Source organism: Corapipo altera, unplaced genomic scaffold (assembly GCF_003945725.1).
Source record: "Corapipo altera isolate COAL_440 unplaced genomic scaffold, ASM394572v1 131867, whole genome shotgun sequence".
NCBI lineage: Eukaryota > Metazoa > Chordata > Aves > Passeriformes > Pipridae > Corapipo > Corapipo altera.
The window spans coordinates 1-12984 of NW_020885434.1; the positions used below are offsets into that span (position 1 = coordinate 1).

The window sequence follows — 12984 nt, forward strand, 5'->3', positions numbered from 1 at the left end:
GACGGGCAGGGATGGACAGAAAAGGGGTGGGGATGGGCAGGAGCAGGTAGTGAGAGACTGGGATGTGTTATGATGGGCAGAAAGAGGCAGGAACAGGGCAGGGATGGAACAGGGATAGGGCAGAAATGGAACAGAGATGGGGCAGAAATGGAGCAGGGATGGGCAGGAGCAGGTAGTGAGGGACCAGGATATGTTACAATGGGCAGAGACAGGCAGGGTTGGGCAGCAGAGGGCAGGAATGGGCATGGCCAGACAGCTCAGGAGGGAGCAGACCCAGGGTGCCAGCCTGGGACTGTTCCTCATGTCCCCCAACGGTGACAGGATGTGGACAACACCACCTTGGCTCGTCTGGACCTGGAGCGGCGCGTGGGGACCCTGCAGGATGAGATCACCTTCCTGCACAAGGTCCAGGAGGAGGTAACCCTGCCATGGGGGGCTGGGGCATCCTGGGGCTCGGGGGGGCTGTGCTGGCCCCTCTGTCCCCCCCAGGAACTGCAAGGGCTGCAGGAGCAGCTGTCCCGGCAGTGGGTGCACGTGGAGGTGAATGCCAGCAAACCAGACCTGACAGCCACCCTGCGTGACATCCGCAGCCAGTACGAGGCCGTGGCTGCCAGCAACACCCAGGAGACAGAGCAGCGGTACAAATCCAAGGTGCAGAGTGAGCTAGTGGCCCCATGGAGGAGTGGCCTGGCTGTCCCCACCTGCAGTGTCATCTTCAGTGATCAGCCTAAGGACAGAAAGCCCGAGTTAAGAACAAAATCAGCAGCCCACCTGAAGTGCATGTACATCAATGCACGCAGCATGGGCAACAAACAAGAGTAGCTGGAAGTCATCGTGCAGCAGGAAAGCTATGATGTAGTTGCCGTCACAGAAACGTGGTGGGATGACTCGCATAACTGGAGTGCCGCCATGGATGGCTACAAGCTCTTCAGAAGGGACAGGCAAGGTAGGAGAGGTGGAGGGGTGGCTCTATATGTTAGAGAGTCTCTTGACTCTTTAGAACTTGAAGTCAGTAACAATAAGGTTGAGTGCCTGTGGATCAAAATCAGGGGGAAGGCCAACAAGGCTGACATCCTGGTGGAAGTCTGTTACAGACCACCTAACCAGGATGATGAGGATGATGAATTTTTCTACAAGCAGCTGGCAAATGTCTCAAAATTGCCAGCCCTTGTTCTTGTGGGTGACTTTAACCTGCCAGATGTCTGCTGGGAACTCCACATGGCAGAGAAGAGGCAGTCTAGGAGATTCCCAGAGTGTATAGAGGACAATTTCCTGCTCCAGCTGGTAAATGAGCCTATCAGGGATGGGGCCCTGCTAGACCTGCTGTTCACAAACAGAGAGGGGCTGGTGGGAGATGTGGTGGTCAGAGGCCATCTGGGGAACAGTGACCATGAAATAATAGAATTCTCAATACTCAGGGATGCAAGAAGGGCCATCAATAAAACCTCTACGCTGGACTTCTGGAGGGCAGATTTCAGCCTGTTCAAGAGACTGGTTCAGAGGGTACCATGGGAAACAGCCCTTGAAAACAAAGGAGTCCAGGAGGGAAGGACATACTTCAAGAAGGAAATCTTAAATGCACAAGAGCAGGCTGTCCCAGTCCGCCGAAAGTCCCAGTTCCCCAGCCGGCAGGGAAGACAACCAGCCTGGCTGAACAGGGAGATCTTGAGGGAAATTAGGATGAAAAAGAAAGCCTACCAATTATGGAAAAAAGGACTGTCTACTCAGGAAGAGTTCAGGAATTTAGTTAGGTCATGTAGAAAGAAAATCAGAGAGACGAAGGTAAGATTTGAACTCAATCTTGCCACTCCTGTTAAGGAAAATAAAAAGTCTTTCTATAGATACATCAGTAGCAAAAAGAGGGACAAGGAAAACCTCCATTCTTTAGTGGACATGGAGGGGAACATAGTTATTAAAGATGAGGAAAAGGCTGAGGTATTTAACACCTTCTTTACCTCAGTCTTCAACGGTAAAACAGGTCTCTCTGAGGACAGCTGGCTTCTGGAGCTTGTAGATAGGAATATGAAGCTGAACAGTACCCCCGTAATCAAGGAGGAAACAATCAGCGACCTGCTGAGCCACTTGGATCCTCACAAGTCTATGGGACCAGATGAGATCCACCCAAGGGTGATGAGGGAGCTGGTGGAAGAGCTTGCCAAGCCGCTCTCCATCATTTACCAACAGTCCTGGCGGAAGAGCTTGCCAAGCCGCTCTCCATCATTTACCAACAGTCCTGGTTCACTGGGGAGGTCCCAGATGATTGGAAGTTGGCAAATGTCACACCAATCCACAAAAAGGACCAGAAGGAGGACCCAGGAAACTACAGACCTGTCAGTCTGACCTCAGTGCCTGGCAAGGTTATGGAGCAGATCATCCTGGGTGCAATCACACAGTACCTACAGGATGGACAAGGGATCAGACCCAGCCAGCATGGGTTTAGGAGGGGCAGCTCCTGTCTGACCAATCTGATCTCCTTCTGTGATCAGGTGACCCGCCTGGTGGATGAGGGGAAGGCTGTGGATGTAGTCTATCTGGACTTCAGCAAAGCCTTGGACACTGTCTCCCATAATATACTCCTGAAAAAACCGGCAGCCCTTGGCTTGGACAGGGGCACTCTGTGCTGGGTTAGGAACTGGCTGGAGGGCCGGGCCCAGAGAGTGCTGGTGAACGGGGCTGCATCCAGCTGGGATCTGGTCACCAGTGGTGTCCCCAGGGATCAGTGTTGGGCCCAGTTCTGTTTAATATCTTTATCGATGATTTAGATGAGGGGATTGAGTCCATCATTAGCAAATTCTCAGACGACACCAAACTGGGAGGGAGTGTTGACCTTCTGGAAGGCAGGAGGGCTCTGCAGAGGGACCTGGATAGGCTGGAGAGTTGGACTGGTTCCAACGGGATGAGGTTCAACCAGACCAAGTGCTGGGTCCTGCACTTTGGCCACAACAACCCACTGCATCGCTACAAGCTGGGACCAGAGTGGCCGGAGAGCAGCCAGGCAGAAAGGGACCTGGGAGTGCTGACTGACAGGAGGCTGAACATGAGCCAGCAGTGTGCCCAGGTGGCCAAGAAGGCCAATGGCATCCTGGCCTGTATCAGGAACAGTGTGGTCAGCAGGACCTGGGAAGTGATTCTGCCCCTGTACTCAACACTGGTGAGGCCACACCTGGAGTACTGTGTCCAGTTCTGGGCCCCTCAGTTCAGAAAAGATGTTGAGGTGCTGGAGCAGGTCCAGAGAAGGGCAATGAGGCTGGTGAAGGGACTTGAACACAAGTCCTATGAGGAGAAGCTGAGGGAGCTGGGGTTGTTTAGCCTTGAGAAGAGAAGGCTCAGAGGAGACCTCATCACTCTCTACAACTACCTGAGAGGAGGTTGTAGGCAGGTGGGGGTTGGTCTCTTCTCCCAAGCAATCAGCAGTAGGACAAGAGGGCATGGCCTTAAGCTGCGCCAGGGGAGGTTTAGGTTAGATATTAGGAAGAAATTCTTTACAGAGAGGGTAATCAGCCATTGGAATGGGCTGCCCAGGGAAGTGGTAGATTCTCCATTCCTGGAGGTTTTTAAGATGAGGCTGGACGTGGCACTTAATGCCATGGTCTAGCAACAGCAGCGGTAGTGGATCAAGGGTTGGACTTGATGATCTCAGAGGTCCTTTCCAACCCGTCTGATTCTATGATTCTATGATTCCTCAGGGCTGGGGTTGCTCACCTGGGTTTGGGGGGTGGTGAGGGGGTTTTGGATCTCTGCTGTTCCCACCTGTGTCAGGGATGTTTCTCCATGTTCCCAGGGCTATGTCCCTCCTGTGGAGCACAGTAGAGCTGTGCCCCCAGACCGTGTGCCACCGGGACACATCCCTGCTGCATGGACCCATCCCGTGGCACGTGTCCCTGTCCCAGTTTGCAGACCTGAGGGACGCGGTCGCCTGGCAAAACGAGGCCCTGCACGCGGTCAAGCAGGAGGCCGACGAGTACCGGCACCAGCTGCAGGCCCTCACCTGTGACCTGGAGGCTCTGAGGGGCTTGGTAGGTGATGGCCATGGGGTGCAAGAGGGGGACAGGGCCTTGGGGAGCTGCCACCACCATGGGGTTCCCTGGAACCCCAGTGGGACACCACCCAGTGCTGGAGAATGGCAGCTCCCCTGGGGTGGGAGATGGGCACTGGGATGAGCCCCCAGCTCCTGGGAGAAGGTGGCCATGGAGAGTGTCACGACCACTTGTGGCCCCCCAGAAGGAGTCCCTAGAGAGGCAGCTGTAGGAGCTGGAGAAGCACTACACCCTGGAGACGGCCGACTATCAGGACACAGTTGCATGGCTGGAGAGGCTGGAGAGGCTGGAGAGGCTCTCCAGAGCCTCAAGGAGGAGATGGCCCAGCATCTGCAGGACTACCAGAACCTACTCAACATCAAACTGGCCCTGGACATGGAGATCGCCACATACCGCAAGTTGCTGGAGATCGAGGAGAGCAGGTGACGGCACAGCAGGGGCTCCACGTCCTTGTGGTCCCTCTGGGGTGTCCAGCTGGGTTGGAGACCATCCTCCAGACCCCACTGCCCCAGCCTCAGGCAGGTGTAGCTAGGGGGCAGCAGGATCCCACGCTCTTCCCAATGGCCTGGTTGCTCCTGCAGGATCACCATCCCTGTGCAGAGCTTCTCCAACCTGCAGGTCTGAGGTGAGGCTGGGGGGGGAGGCAGGATGGTGGCACAAGCAGGGGTGGCTTCTGGGGGCTCTTCGCATCTCAGATGGCGTCGTGCTCTTCATTGATGCAGCTGAGGGGGGTGAGTGCCAGCTTCTCCTAGGGGTGATCCTCAGCAACCCTTCTCTGGAGTCTCTGCTCCTGCCTTAGCATGAAGGCCTGGGATGGGTTCAGCTTGTCAGGGTGAAGGTTTTTTGGAGGACGGGTTGGGAAGTGAGTTTTCCATCCAAACAGGCAGTGACGCCTCTGGCTCCTGTGTCCAGGCTGATGTGATTCGTGTGGCCTGTAAGCTGATTGTTCAACTTACATGCATCTCCATCCCCATGATACCTAAAACTGAGCAGGTTATTTATACTAGAGATGTCCACAGGCTTGGATTCAAGGAATTCAGTTGGGTCAGCACCTATCTCAGCTTCAGGAGGATTAGCTGATCGCTGGTGGCTGAACCTGGGCTTTTCTGCAGCCTGGCAGCAGTGTAGGAGTCACTGGCTGCCCCTCATGCCCCAGATAGCATTTCACTGAGGCTTTCCTGGGACTCTGAGCTGGTTGTTCCCTGCAGGTGATGCTGAACACGGAGCAGCTGATCAAGCACATGGTGCAGGAGAGGCTGGCAGTGACCGTGTACATCAACAAGATCAACCGGCTCATCCTGGAGCTCAAACTGCCCCCAACAGATGCTTATTACAAACTCAGACACATTGTAGATGAAGTTAATGGTCTCATCAGGTGAGGGGGGTTGTGTCTCTGTCCCACTGCAGGTGCTTCTCTCTGTGTATGCCTGAAAACCCATTAGTTTGTCTCTTGATACGTTGAATCAGAGAAAAATGAGGCAGGAAGAACCGCTGGAAATTTATTTCAGGCAATATCTTGAATTAGGGAGGATTGGCTCTTCCTGACAAGCTTCGTGGGATTTCATTCCCCCCCCATTTTATTTGTCCTCCATTAAAAAGTAGGGACAGAGCAGTGAGCTTCTGTGTTCCCAAATATCTCAAATACACTGAAATTATCCAGATTGTATGCCGAACTGAAGGTTGAGATACTGAATATTTGCTAAAAAACCAGGAGGGACTTGCTTTTCCAACCCCTAAACAAAGATATGATACTGATATGGTCAGATCAACTTGCCAGCCCTGATCAGGGAAGGGAGGGACATCTTGGTAACCATGCATCATTTCTGTGTATTCTGCATCCAGGGAATTTTTTTAACAACTTTCTGCCCTTCAAGTGTGTGTGGATTTGCACACAGGCTCCCTGGCATGTCTCTGTTCAGTGTCTTACCACTAACTTTTTCTCCTTGACAGATTGGCTATTTTGTGCCCTCCTCAGCTAACCCCCAGTTGTGTATAAACCCTCACTCATTGAGGGGAGGTGGGTTGCTATTTTGGGGAGAAGAGAAGGTATTTCTTTCTTTGCTTTATTTTTTCTTTTAACAACATAATCAGCACCCCAATAAAGGAATAGCTACATGCTTAAAACCTAAATTCTCTCTCATGCAAAGTTTCAGATTTCTTCAACTTACTTTGAACACCAAACATTTGCAATCCATATAAAAGCAAGCCAACCAACTGGTCACCCATGCTGGGACTGAGCCGTCAGCTGGAACACAGTTACACACCACCACAGGGTGGGCCCTTAAGTGAAATGTGTGATACGTGTAATAGCTCAAGCATAGAGTGACTTCTGGAAAGAATTATTACATTTTTTTTAAATTCACATTCTATGTTTACTATGATTTACTGTTAAACTTTTTCAAGAGAGAAGGTATTTCAAAACCGTGATATTAAATTTATCTTTCTCATTTTGATATTACAGGCATTCTCAGCTAGAGAGCCGAGGATTGTTTCTGTAATCTGATGTCCTCAGTCAGACAATTCTGGTTTTAAGTCAATCATTTTACATTTTTAAGTAGTATTCAGAAGCTGCATTAACATGAAATATTTTGGTCACATTTTCCAAACACTTTCCAAAATTTTATGTAAGAAAACTGAAGGACAGCCCAAACATAGTAACTGTGTAAACATCAGCTTCTATTGGGATGCCCAGAAGTATACACTCATAATAATGGCACAGTAGAACTGAAACGTAAAGAAATATCACAAAATTAAACGTTTTTCTCATACAAAGAGCCACCAAATTCCTCTAAAACTGCTTATTACAGGATGTGTAAAAGGGGGATAAGAGTGATTTTTAAGGAAGCAAGGAGGGATAGTGCTCTACACGACAAACACACAACACTGTGATGGCAAACGGTAGGCACAAATACACATAGCAAGCACTTTCAGACATAGCTACTCACCTTTCACAGCACTTGCTTCTTTCAGGTTGTGAAAGTCTGTGCTGGCATAGGCGCTCATCTCTACTCCATTGATGCCCCCGTTCCGGAGGTGCCTAGCTTTCAACCTGGATTTGTCACAGTTTCCCAGGGACCCACCCACTATGTCAATGGTGATGTAGTTGAGGACATTCTGGAAGCCAACTGAGGTCTCGTGGCACATGGGACTGCTACCCTGCTCCTCCTCCAGGCCTTCACTTTTCCTCAGGGACACATTCTCCACTGAGGCCGAGTTGTGTCGTTTGGGGTTGTGTGCGAAGGAAGGGGACACTGGGGTCACAGTGGTGGTGGAGAAGAAAGTTTCTGAGCTGTGCCTCCTCCGCCCCTGAGTATCTGTCTGGATGACTTTGGTCCCCTGGTTTGGGTCTGGGGGAGGGCTTGAGAGAATGAAAGCCTCCACCCCAGAGAGGGTGAGCCTCTTCACCCCAGCTGTGGGGCTGGTGACCCGGGCACTTTCTGGCTTCTGAACGATGGGTTGGGGTGGGGTGGTGGCCATGCCATAGGTCATTTCACATGCAGAGTGGAAAGACTTATATAGTCAGCGCCCACAGGGTCTGCTGGCGGACCCCACCCCTGCCCCCAGCGGTCCATGGGGAGTTCCAGCGGTGACCCGATGGAACTCGGTAGTTGCAATTTCCATGTCTGTCAGTTGAAGTGGTGGCCTTGATCCACTGGGGGTGAAGGAGGGAAGCCCCCCCCCAAAGAAGTTATGAGTTATTATATCCGTGGTTAGTGTCACAGGCCATGTCATGAGCCTCCAACATCTCCCTGGGTCTGCGCAGAGTTCCTGTGTGGGGCCCGGTAAAAGGGGTTTTTCTCGCCTTTCAAGACTGGCAGAGGGGGGGATGGGCTTTGATGGGCCATCAGAGGTATAAAGCAAAAGTCCTGCAGAAGCCCGCAAAAGTCCCTTGGCAATCCTAGAATGCATAAATCATCAACCGTTTCAGTCTCCGACACATGTGAAATCGCATTTTGTTATGAATCTGTTTGGGGTTTTTTCAGAAATCAAAGAAGAAACTAATGACTGATGCTAGTCTCTGAGGGGAAAAAAAAAAACAAAGGAAAAGTAAACATTGCCATTTTAAACTCTGCAAAATAAGAAGAGTCAAAAAGAGAGTCAATAATAATAATAATATTTGCAACAGAAGTACTTTTCTATTTCTTTTTTTTTGGTTGCGTTTTTTTTTCCTTGTTACCATAATTATTTTCCTGTTGAGGAAAGAAGCGGGGAAATTTCAGTCAATAAAAGCTTCTGGTCTGTGGTGGGGGTTTTTTGTTTGTTTTTTTGTAAGTCTCCCGACTTTAATCCTGAATTCTAATCTTGAGGAGCCCACAGACAGGACAGAGAGATTATACAGGCACCAGAGTCCCATGGGTGGAAATTCCAGATCATGTAAGAGTCAAAAGGTGTGGTTGCTGTCCTGGAATACATGGCAAGAGAGCACAGGGGGAGGAACTCCACCAACTACGTCATTTTAGGGAATCCAGACAGAGAAAAGTGTCTTTGGAAGTCCAGCATTAGTTTGGTGTTTTCTAGCTTTGAATTACTTTAAAAAAGTATTTCCACTGTAACAATAAGCAGCTGCAGAACTGTGACGGTAAATGCTGGCAGTGTAAGCAGATCCCTCTCAGTTATTAATTGGTTTAGCATCCCATTTGAATTGATCCATTTGATCTTGGCTTGATTGTCTCAGCTCCTGGTTTACCTGGGACTATCAGCCTGGGAAACAAAATATGTCTCTGAAATCAGCTGTCAGGGGCAAGAGCAGAGGACTCCAGTGGTGAGACTGTTTACTCTGGTACATAAACAGAGCTGCAGTCCCAGGGAACCATGGTTCCCAAAGGAGTTGTAACTGCCTGGATCTGTGGGATGTATGAGTGGCTAAAAGGTGGCTCTCTCCATGTCCTTGTATGAGAAACAAAAATACGGTTTTTATATAAATAGCCGTATCATGAAGTTGTAAGATATCCAAGTTACAAGAGCTGAACTTGGGTATCAGGGTCTCTTTCAGTGGGATAAGGGACATGAGAAAATTCCGAAAAAATTCAGTCTTTTAGGACCATTTTGTACACGAGGTTCCTTTTCTCTCTGGGCTAAGAACAAAGGAAGATCCATCACCTTTGACAGGGGATGGCTTGCAGCCAACTGGGAAAAAGGGAAAGCCCCAGGACACGTTCATGGCACCCGTCCCCCCCCCCAGATGGGTGTTTCCCAGGGCGGGTGTGGGGGATGTGTGGCCCTGTCCCCAAGGCATGTGGCACATGTCACCCTGTATGGGGTGGCTCTGTAGGGCCACCCAACCCACAGCACCACAGAGCACCAGGGGCCACACTGCCCCCTCACCACAATGCCTTCCCCGACCGGGGAAAGGGTGGCAGTAACCGGGGCTGCTTCAAAACCCCGCGCCCGGCGGGTAGACCTGGTGTCGGCGCCCGGCGGGTAGACCTCTTGTCCCGACGCAGCGGGTAGACCTGTTCGCCCGGCGCAGCGGGTAGACCTGTTCTCCGGGCGCATGGGCTAGAGCCGCGCCCCGAGTCGGGCGGCGAGAGCGGATTCTAAGGGCTGAGCCGAGGCCCTCGGCGGGCGCCGAGGGGCTGTCCTTTCTGCCCGGGGCTCCGACGGGCAAAGGGAAGGGCATTGCGTGCAGCGCGGGTAAACGGGGAGTAGCTGGGACTCTCTTTAGGTGGCTCGGCCGCGGGGCTGTCGGCGCGTGGAGCTGTCGCCCGAGCTTTTAGCGGGCGGAGCTGGCCTCAGGGCTTCTCCGGGGCCCTGGGCGGGCGCTGCGAAGGCGTGATTTGTGCCCTGCGGTCTGCGCGGGAAAGAAAAGGCACCGTGTGAGGTGCGGGTAAAGAGGGGGAGTAGCTGGGGCTCTCTTTAGAGTTCTTGACAGCTCTACAATTGAGGGCAAATGTCTACCCCACCAGAGAATATCTGGTGAGAGGACAGAAGGAAGGAAACATCAGGTCCTGTAGACATTGCCAAGCCGGGAACGAATCCTGTGCTCATATCATCGGACAATGCCCGGTCGTTAAAGACGCCAGGATAAAGCGCCATAATTACATCTGTGGCATGCTTTCGGAGGAGGCGAAAAAGAAAGACTGGGTCGTCTATCAGGAACCTAATATAAGAGACAAAGATGGGGAATTGTTTAAACCTGACCTCATCTTTGTAAAGGAAAAACACGCACTTGTTGTGGATGTGACAGTGCGATATGAAGAGGAGAACACCACGCTAGAGAAAGTAGAGAAAGAAAAAGTGAAAAAGTACCAGCATCTGGAGAAAGAAGTCCAAGAATTGACCAATACAGACAAAGTCACCTTTGTGGGCTTCCCCCTTGGAGCGAGGGGTAAGTGGTATAACAAAAATTTTGATCTTTTGCAGACTCTGGGACTACACCCCTCAGAAAAGGGAACAGCGTTAACCCCCGTTCCCAAATCCCTCCTGCCACGCACACACCATGGCCATGAAAAGCAAAGGAAGTGGGAGCTGTACAGTTTCACAATTGCAGCAGAGTCCGTTTGCCCTCCTCGCTCTCGCAGGGAGGAAATGGTTTCATTCCAAGTTTCCAGAGGAAAAAAATAAAACCAACCCTAACGTGGTTGCTCTCAGACTAGAGGTGAAGATGCAGAAATACAAGGAGGAGCTGAAACGAGGAGTTGAAATGAGAGCAGCAGCACCTGTCTGGCGAGAGCGGCAGCCATGCTGGGCTCTCCTGGGAAACAGTGTCCACAGCAGGGTCTGCTATTCGCTTCTTCCTTTGTCCAAGACTTTGTCAGGCTGCAGTCATCTGAGCCAACCTTCTCCAGCTCAGTTTTCCTGCCTTTATGCAAAGCTTTGGCTATACAGCTCCATTTTTCCAAGGGGAACAAGGAAATCCTTGCAGACCTCTCGCAGCTGTGACACTGAAACATGGGTGAGCCTCTGGGCATGGCCCCAAGGCTGAACCCTCACCAAAACTGGCCGAGTTTGGTTTAAAAGCACTGTCACCATGAGGAACAGAGCTTACCACAGCCAGTCACTGTCCCCCCAGGCCCTGTGGCTCCCCAGTTTTCCCTGTGCCTCTGCCCTTGGCCAGCGCCAGCTCTGTGGCATCTGGGGAGGTGGAGATGCCCTGCTGAGCCTGGGGGAGCAGGAGAGGGGAAGGGAAAGCTCTAAGCCAGGACTTCACTCTCCTATGTGTGCCTCAGCCACAGGGACATCTCAGCTTTTGCTGCTGTCCCCTCTTTGTAACCCAACCCCCCTAAAACCCACGGCAAGTAGAGCCTGGACAGAGACATCATCCAAGGAGCCCCATTCCACCGCATCTCCGCCCCCAGAGGCTTCTTGCTGCCCTCCAGTTTGATCGATCAGAGCTTTCCTTACACAGCGATCCTCAGAGACAACATCCAGCTATCCCAAATCATTAAATCCTGACTAATGAGGACAAAGCTGACTGCTGAAGCCACACAGCACTCTTGCCGAGGGCCAGCACAGCATCCGCCGCCTGAGCCCGCAGCCCCGGCTTCAAGACTCCATCTCTGCCTCCCGGCTTTCCTACCTGTTGCTTTCTTTGTGTCCCTCCTCCTCCTCACCCTGCAGCAGAGCTTGGCCCCATGGAGCCCTTGCACAGGCCTGTTCAGCTCTCACAGGGCTCCAGCTCCAATAAGCGCCGCGGATCCAGACTGGTTCTGTGAAGTCTGTCATACACGGAGACCTCCGGAACAGCTGGTGATCTTATCTGGCATTTCTCTGGCCCTGCCTGACAGTTGCATTTGTTCCCTATATTGGGGGGAAGGCAGGACTTTGGAACCCACAGCTGTCAGCCCGTCCCTCACCTTATCGGCGCTCCGAGGGCTGCACAGCTCCCACCAAGGCCAGGGGCAGGGAAGGATATTCGGCCATTTCGGGAGTGGGACATTATCTGGGGGGGTGATCTCAGCACAGGCCTCACAGAGCTGCTCCCAGGCCCCACAGATACACTTTAAACCACAGAGGAAGGCGGTGAAGGGCAGCAGTGAAAGGCAGGAGTGAATCAGGAATGAATGTTCCAAAGGCCACCACAGGCAGAGCACAAAGGCTGTCACTCAATGTCCCTTCCCCTTCTCCGTCCCTGTCCCTCTCCCCACATTCAGGGACAGCTCCTGCCTGAGAGGAGTCCCCGAGGGCTGGGACTTGGCCTCTTACCGAGCACAAAGGACTTCAGGATCTGCTTCAGCATCTCCTTCAGGATCTCAGGGGAGGTGATGGAGTTCAGCAGCCGCTCTTTCTCCGGCTGGGAGAAGATCATGTCCCCAAGAGCCTCGAAGTTTATCTCGCCATTCTCCAGGAGGATCTCAGTGCCAAAGTACCACAGGATCTGCTGGTGGGCCTTGGAATGGGGCTGCACCACTGAGAACATCAAACAGCTGGGGCTGAGGGCTGGTTTTACAGCAGCGTTTGCATCAGAAGCCGCCCCCAGATGGGGTTTGGTCACGAACAGACAGAGCTGATCCTCGCCGGGGCACCGCATCTGCCTCCAGCACATCTGCCTCAGCATCAGCTCCTGCCAACAGCCCTCCCAGCCCAAGGTCCCTTGCAGGGCTGACACCTGGGAGATCAAAGTGTCCTGCAGACATTAATTCAGCACCACAACCCTCCCAACCCATGCTGCTGCTCGGGGTGACAAGTCAGCAGGGCGGGCAGGAGGACACGGCCATGGTCACACGCCAGGGCAGGGGCAGGAACTGGGCTGAGCTGACTCCCACCAGTGAGGAATCAATCCAAAGGGACCAGGACCAGCTGAAAACCTCAGCACCACATGAACACACACTTCTACAACCTGTGTCTGGCTGCTGCTGAGGTGGTTTCTTTTACTGTCTTTGACCTCAGTCACTAAATTCTTCAGGAAAATGAACACAAAAAACCTTCTAAAAGCTCAGCCCCCAATGAGCCCTTGCAGGGACTCTGATGTTACAGGAGTGTATCACTTTAAAGTCACCAAAAAAAA

At 52.1% G+C, this 12984-nt stretch overlaps 1 pseudogene; it reads left to right on the forward strand.

Annotated features, from left to right (window-relative positions):
• The first annotated feature begins 321 nt into the window (after positions 1-321).
• LOC113940502 lies at positions 322-4661 on the forward strand (annotated as a pseudogene).
• Positions 4662-12984: the final 8323 nt, after the last annotated feature.